Here is a 7500-nt window from a genome sequence, read left to right on the forward strand (position 1 = left end):
ATCGTGGATGGATTTACGAGTTCTTTTTTATCTGAATTCCACTACAAATAGATGATGAGTCACGCTTGTAGGTACATGGAAAACGTGTTTACATTTTTGCTCTCCCGAGTAAATAGAGGCGATGTATTCCTTTGCAGGCTCCAAAGTAAAGCCTTCTCAGCGATGATGGGTGCATTTGGAGTGTGTAAAGATCTGTACCTGGGTGATAGCTATCAGTGGAGAAGGGGCCGGGAAAACACGTTGAATTGCAAATAAAAACTGCCTACTTTGCCATCAATTTGCTTTCCCCTTACTTACCAAGTGTTTGGAATCGATACGAGTTCACACAGCCAAAGCGATACGCGCTATTATTAATTCTTTTCAGTGGCGCACGGTCTATTCGAAATGTCCCTTTCCTGTTAACGAAACTCTTTTTTTGTAGTTATTTTCTCTACCTAACTCACAAATAAGTACTTGCCGGTAAAGGTAGCAACTATAAGAACGATACTTTCGAGGATTGTTATATAAGATTGGATAATTTTCCACTTCGATGGACCATTTGATAATTGAAAAATTCTTACTTCACTATTTTCTTTTCAACCAAAAAAAAAAAAAAAAAAAAAAAAAAAATTTTCATAAATCACTGCTGTGAATATTGGATGTTGTTATTAATGTTCTATCTGCTGTAAATGTGTGTTTCTTTTTTCACTTGTGATGAGAGTTTCCAGACATAATCCTACATAGCTGTAGATTCACACATTTTTAAATTGATTTTCAGAATCTCTTAGGATATTCAGTATTACATCCTGAATAAGTTTTTCTTCATCATCCATGTCCTTTCTGTTAGGTGAAATTTACTCGTGGCTCTCTGTTTACAATGGAAAAACAATCAATAGCCAGAATAAATCCATCGATCTTAGTAAATTTCTTTATACTATTTTTTTAATAATATCACTAACTTACAGTTCACCTGGTTAATTGATGCTCAAACCTCACTATCCTGAACTGGAAGAAAATTTAATCTTAGATAGAGAAATTATACACCATACCATGTAGGATTTCTCTAACTGTTCTTGAAAAGGGGAAACTCTGTTAAGTAAATGTGAAAAGTCACCTGAAAACGGCGGAACTCTATTGAGAAAATGTGAAAAGTCGCCTCAACGTTAATGGCAGTGGCAAATGACACACCCATCCACGCCAAGATGGCAAGACATTGTCCTGCATCAACACAATGCTCCTCTTGACATTTAATTTTTATTTTCTATTATTTTGACTCTCTCAGGACTGAAAGGTAATAGTTTTGCTTCTTCTACATATTTTATTTACATAACATTAAGATTTTATAAAACAAAAAAAAAATGGCAAATCATAATCCTACATTATTATTGACGTATTAAACTAGAATATTTTTGTTTTTTCGTTTGAAACTTTCATGCAGTTTCAGTAGTGTTGGAACTTCGTATAAATAAACCGGATCACCTTTCTAACTTATCTAAAACTAGCTGCAAATTTGGTCACTAGCTGGGGACAATTATCAAATAATTTTTTAGCTAATTTCAAGATTAGGTATCATAGTTTCTTCTATTTAGATATGAAAACCACATTCTCTTTACTTTATCATTTGTAATTTAATTTCAATATAAGGATTTTCCATTCATCTTTTAGAGGCAGCCTGAATTAGTGTTTCTTTTAGAATTTTAAAAATCTTTTGTTTTTTTTTTAAATTAGTTTGCTTATCTCTTCCCTAATCTTCTATTAGGATCGAAAAGAATCTCATGGCATCAAATTGGCATTGCCTTTAATAGTGATTCCAGCAATAAGTAACAGTTTAGGTTGCGATGTTTTCAATAGATTTTTCATCATAAAGATAATGTTCTTGTTCTTCGTGTCATTGACATAGTCTAGCTATTACTTATTATAAGGATCATATTAGTATTCTGGTTTCCCATAACCCTCTACTTGATATAAAACTATTTGGGAGACGTGAAGCATTAATAATGGGTGAGATGAATTCATTATAGGTTACGTGAATGATTTAAAAATATGATCCCTGTATATGATTTTTTTTTTAATAAGCATTACAAAAGAGAATGTATAGAAAAATACGTTAATTAGCCTAATATGAACATAAGTTTAGAGAATATAAGATTCCTAAAGCTACATTTATTAATTTGTTAGTATATTGAGCATACAATTTTGTTATTTGGAACATCACTAGCTCTAAAAGAATACAATTTATGTATAGTTCATATTTTATTTTCTCTATACCATAACGCAAAGAAATATGTTCAACGTGTAAATAATCTTTATCCCACCTTTGAAGTTTTAAAGATGGTACCTCTTAAAAAAAATTATATTTACAATGCATTTTAAACTACATTTTGCTCATTCAACTGCTGGAAAAATCCTATAATGTAAAAAGATTCTAAGATTTTTCAGTTGTTTGAAGTCTCGAAGAACTGTTTAGAATTTTTCATTATGCCCTGTTTTGAATATTGATCTGACTAGTTGATGGACCAAAGTTTTGGTTCTATTAAACTGACTTTTCAGTTATAGTTGAATTGGCTCCTTAAGGAATAATGTACAATATTTTTGAGAGATCATACCACCCACCATGTTGTACAAGGTATGTAATCACACTGTGAGTTGCAAATTTAATCTCGTAAGTCTCATTAGTTTACATTATTCAAAAAAAAAAAAAATACTCAGGCTGTGAGTTCATTGTGAACCGATATTCATAATTGCATATTTAAATCTGTGGAAATTTACATGCAGAACCTTAGTGCAAATTCCGTTTTTTTTTTTTTTTTTTTTTTTTTTTGGCGGGGTGAACTCTGTCCCGTTTTTTAGTTACTTGTTTCTTATTCAGTGGGAATTTGTATTCACCTTAGTTCATTTTATAGTTTGTGCCTTTTTCATATTAGGCTATTAAACTCACGGTATCTTTTCAAAAATTTTTAGTTTCATACAATTAGATCATTTGGATTTTACGGCTAAGTTTGTGTCAAGGCCTGGAGAAAAAAAAAACCATACCAATAATCATAATAAGATAACCGTGCCTATAACTGAGTAAAAAAAAAAATAATAATAGATAACCTGCATTTACATGTAAAGTTATATCAAAATCTAGTGATAGCTTTTCATATATTTTAAGAGCTTAGAGGAGAACACTCATTTCCATCCATGTATACTGAAATCTCTATTTTTTTTTAGGCCACTAGATAATAATAGCTAAAAGATAATGGTATGTAATGGACAATCATTGATATACCATTAATTTTTCCATTTGTACCCCTCGCGTAGTCTCTCACAGTCTATTTATTATATTGGAAACGCATTTTGATCTAAGGGGGACGGAGCTTAACAGAAGGTTTGTTATATATATATATATATATATATATATATATATATATATATATATATATATATATATATACACATATATATATATATATATATATATACATATATATATATATATATATATATATATATATATATATATATATATATATATATATATATACTGCATATGTGTGTGTGGGTGTATATACTCGAAAATGATGATGACGTCATCAGAGCTGAAGTGCACTTCCACAGCCTTTCTCGTCTTATTAATGCATAGTCTCTTGCCATGTTGTTTACAGCATATGCTGCATAATCCATCCATGGCATAATCCATATAAAATTTGAATAATTTCATTTCATTTGACCTCTCTCTCTCTCTCTCTCTCTCTCTCTCTCTCTCTCTCTCTCTCTCTCTCTCTCTCTCTCTCTCTCTCTCTCTCTCTCTCTCTCCAAAAGTACTTTGTGGTTCAATTTTATTTGTTTTGTTAAAGTAACGGATTCCAAAAAATGTTCACCAGTACAGAAGAACAATATAGTTGCAAGGTATGGATGGATAAATGCGTGGGTGCCGGCCCAGGATATGTCACATTTCCCGCTGGCGGGTGAAAGTGAAACCTGTTTTACTAGATCTTGCGCTGCACAACCATAAAAGAAGACGAAAAGTTAACTTACTGTAAAAATAAGCCTCCATTTTTATTACCATTAATAGTTCTCATTGGTAAAGAAGCCATTATTAGTCGTAGCTGGTCATGATAAGAGTATAAGCGTTGAGAAAATAACTAAAATAGATAACCTAAATGACTTGGGTAAACATTTTATAGTATAACAGTTTAATTAAGACATAGAGACAGGAAAAAAAAGCATAAGATTTTGATGTCTGAAAGATATCTATGCAACAAAATTTTGTTATGGAAAAGATAATGATTATCTTTCTGAATCCCAATTAATACGACCACTAAAAGCTGCATTTCATTCGATCTGCATATGAGGACAGAAAGAGATTATAATTTCAAAAGAGCGTCGTATTCTTCAGAACGTTGAGTGATGTTAATCTTTTCCTGCTCTGGGTACTAATTACTTTGAACAGGGGTAAAATAGTTCATGTTTCTACATTCTGTTCGACCAAAGGGCCAGATATTCTATGTTTAACCGGGTTGGCCATTATTCATTCCTTTACTTAAAAAGATATAATGGAATCAATATAACATTCATGTCATACATAAATTTTATCTGCACTAAGATTTAGTCTAATCCTGATATTTCAAGGGTTCAGTACGCATATCTCTGTTATATCTGAAGTTATATATATATATATATATATATATATATATATATATATATATATATATATATATATATATATATATACACATATATATATATATATATATATATATATATATACATATATATATATATATATATATATATATATATATATATATATATATATATGTATGTATGTGTATAAATATATATATACAACGTGTGTGTATATTTATACACACACACACATATATTTATATATATATATATATATATATATATATATATATATATATATATATATATATACATATATATACACCGTGTATATATATATATATATATATATATATATATATGTATGTATATATATATATATATATATATATATATATATATATATATATATATACATATATATATCAAAACATATTAAGACCTGAAAATTTCAAACAGTATTTTTACTATGGTCGTCAGATGTTCTTTAATCAATCGATGTCAATAACAACTATCTTTGACTTACAGCTATTCTTCCACAACAGAATCGATAAGTTCTTTTGAATAATGCTTCATTTATATCATGCATTTTCCTTACAGTGAAAGGCAAGTCAATTCGCTAGATTCCTTATTCCTGGAAAGGATCATCCTTCTGTATACTACAGAGTGGCCTTTTCATAACAAATATTTTGTCTATTGAACCTCCAGGAGAAGAGATACCTAAAGGATTAGCGTCTATAAAAGAAAAAAAATTGGGTCAGTGGCAATTTCTTCCTTTCCAGTGTAAGTTTTATTTCAATCCTTAACTTCTTATTTGTCTGAATTCTCCGCTAAAACCTTTTTCTTCTGAAACTCTCTTCTCTGGATGCTAGTTAGGAATTGTGAGGGGTGACTGTAGCGTATATTAATGTGGGATATGTATGCAGTGTACATATTCATGGAGCTTTTAATTTCATTGCCTCCTGCTATAGGAAATTAACTCCCAATTTTTCATTAATACTTTTTTATTTTGTCATTAAATACTTACATTATAGTATGAAGAGATTGGTTTTCTAGATTTCTAGATCGATCTGGAATTTTAGTGTCCAAGTAAGCAGCATCATAACATTATTGAAATAGAATAGGTTAACCCATGCCTATACTTCCGGTATAATAAGTAATTTAAGGTTACTAGGAGCAAATACGAATGACATCTATGTAAACAAACCTCAGCAATTTAAACTAGCTCAACGATCTGGAGTAATATTGACCGAAAAAAAAAACATGACGCATGGTACCCCGAGGTCAAAAAAGAAAAAAAAAATTTACTGTACAAGAAGTAGTAAGGAAAGAAATAAAACATAATGATGAGTATCTTTTGAATAAACAACATGTATGAAACAACAAAAGATATAGTGTAAAATTATAAGTAAACGAGGACTAAAGCAATTGGACTTAGATGAGAGAATCAACTTCAGCTCAACGGCAGATTTTAGATTTCTGTTTCCTGATTATACTTGAGGATATTTGCCGACTTAACTCCAAGATAAAACTTTCTCAAAATCAGAAGTTTTTGCTCATTCTGCCTACTTTCAGATCGCCACTAGAATGCTTTCGATAAAAGCTCCTTCACAACTAAATACTGATGAGGAATCATTAACAAAACTGTATTATAAACTAATGGTACAATTGTCCTTTAAAATGAATAATTCAACTTACGATTTTTAACTGGTTTTGAACTTGTATCTTCCAATAAGGAAGAAGGAAGCTTTTCTGACCCTACTATATGAGATAACAATTGTTTCATTCCAAGTGTATTGTCTTATATTTGGGTTAACAGCTATTGATAAAATAATGATAAAACTTTCCAGGGAAAGTACTGACCAAATGCACAAATCCACTGAAGAGTTTGATATAGATTGCAAGTGACCAACCCTTTTTTTTTCTTTCTTCTTTTGCCAGAACTTCCAGACGCCGCATAAAAAAGGGAGGTTTCCATCCCATTTTCTATGGAGTCGTTTGTAGCGCTGTTCATAGTATTACAAATACCTCCTTTCTTAATTGAGCTAATGATTTATTGGTTTTTGCTCTGTAACTTTATTGATAAGGATACCAATTTCCTGTTGAGGGTTGAAACATTTTGAACGTTAATTAATAGCCATTTTTCTCAATATGTTGATCTATTTATTGTAGAGCGAGAGAAAACATGTCTCGTAAATGTGAAACAAGTATATTCTGGGAGAAGGATGTCTATGTGACATCATTTGTCCAAGATAGGTGAATTTTCAGTATCCAAAGCGATGTTGGGCTCATCTTCTCAAAAAAAGAAAAACAAAATTAAACTCAATGCAAATGAAAGTTAAAGATTAGAGGGTGTTGAGTAAGAACTGAGAACCACAGAAATGGTGAGATATATACATACTAATATTACTACTACTATTACTACTACTACTAATACTACTACTACTACTACTTTTATCATTATCACTTTCGAAAAATTTATTGCAGAGCAAATTATTTCAAGAAATTGGCGCTTACTGGTTGCCTCAGTTAAATTTATTTTATAAATCAATAATTGTCCATAGCACTGCACCATGCCAGTAACTGTGCTCTCTAAAGGTATAAAGGTCGCTCATGAATGACAGAGGTCAGGGACAGTGATAATACCTTAGAGACTGGTCATATATACATATGATCAGGGACGAAGCCCCCTCTTCACCCAAGCCAGGAAGAAGGGAGGGCCAGGTCATAGTTACTGATGCCTCAGCTTGCAAACCCCTAGGATCTCACAAACCCACATCTTCAGTTCATAAGGGTTGTGAGGTTACAGACATTTAAAAAACTATCGAGCTTTAGCGGCTCATGAACTCCAGTGCTGCAGATCGTAAAGTAGAAAAGTTTCCATTAAGCCAATGTGGTAACGTCCCTGAC

General features: G+C 31.1%; 1 protein-coding gene across 1 annotated transcript in view; it reads right to left on the minus strand.

Moving 5' to 3' along the window:
• Positions 1-7500, minus strand: part of LOC137647940 (uncharacterized) — a 292234-nt gene that overhangs the window by 272027 nt on the left and 12707 nt on the right. The window lies entirely within an intron of this gene.

This window comes from Palaemon carinicauda, chromosome 1, assembly GCF_036898095.1.
Source record: "Palaemon carinicauda isolate YSFRI2023 chromosome 1, ASM3689809v2, whole genome shotgun sequence".
Taxonomy (NCBI): Eukaryota; Metazoa; Arthropoda; class Malacostraca; order Decapoda; family Palaemonidae; genus Palaemon; species Palaemon carinicauda.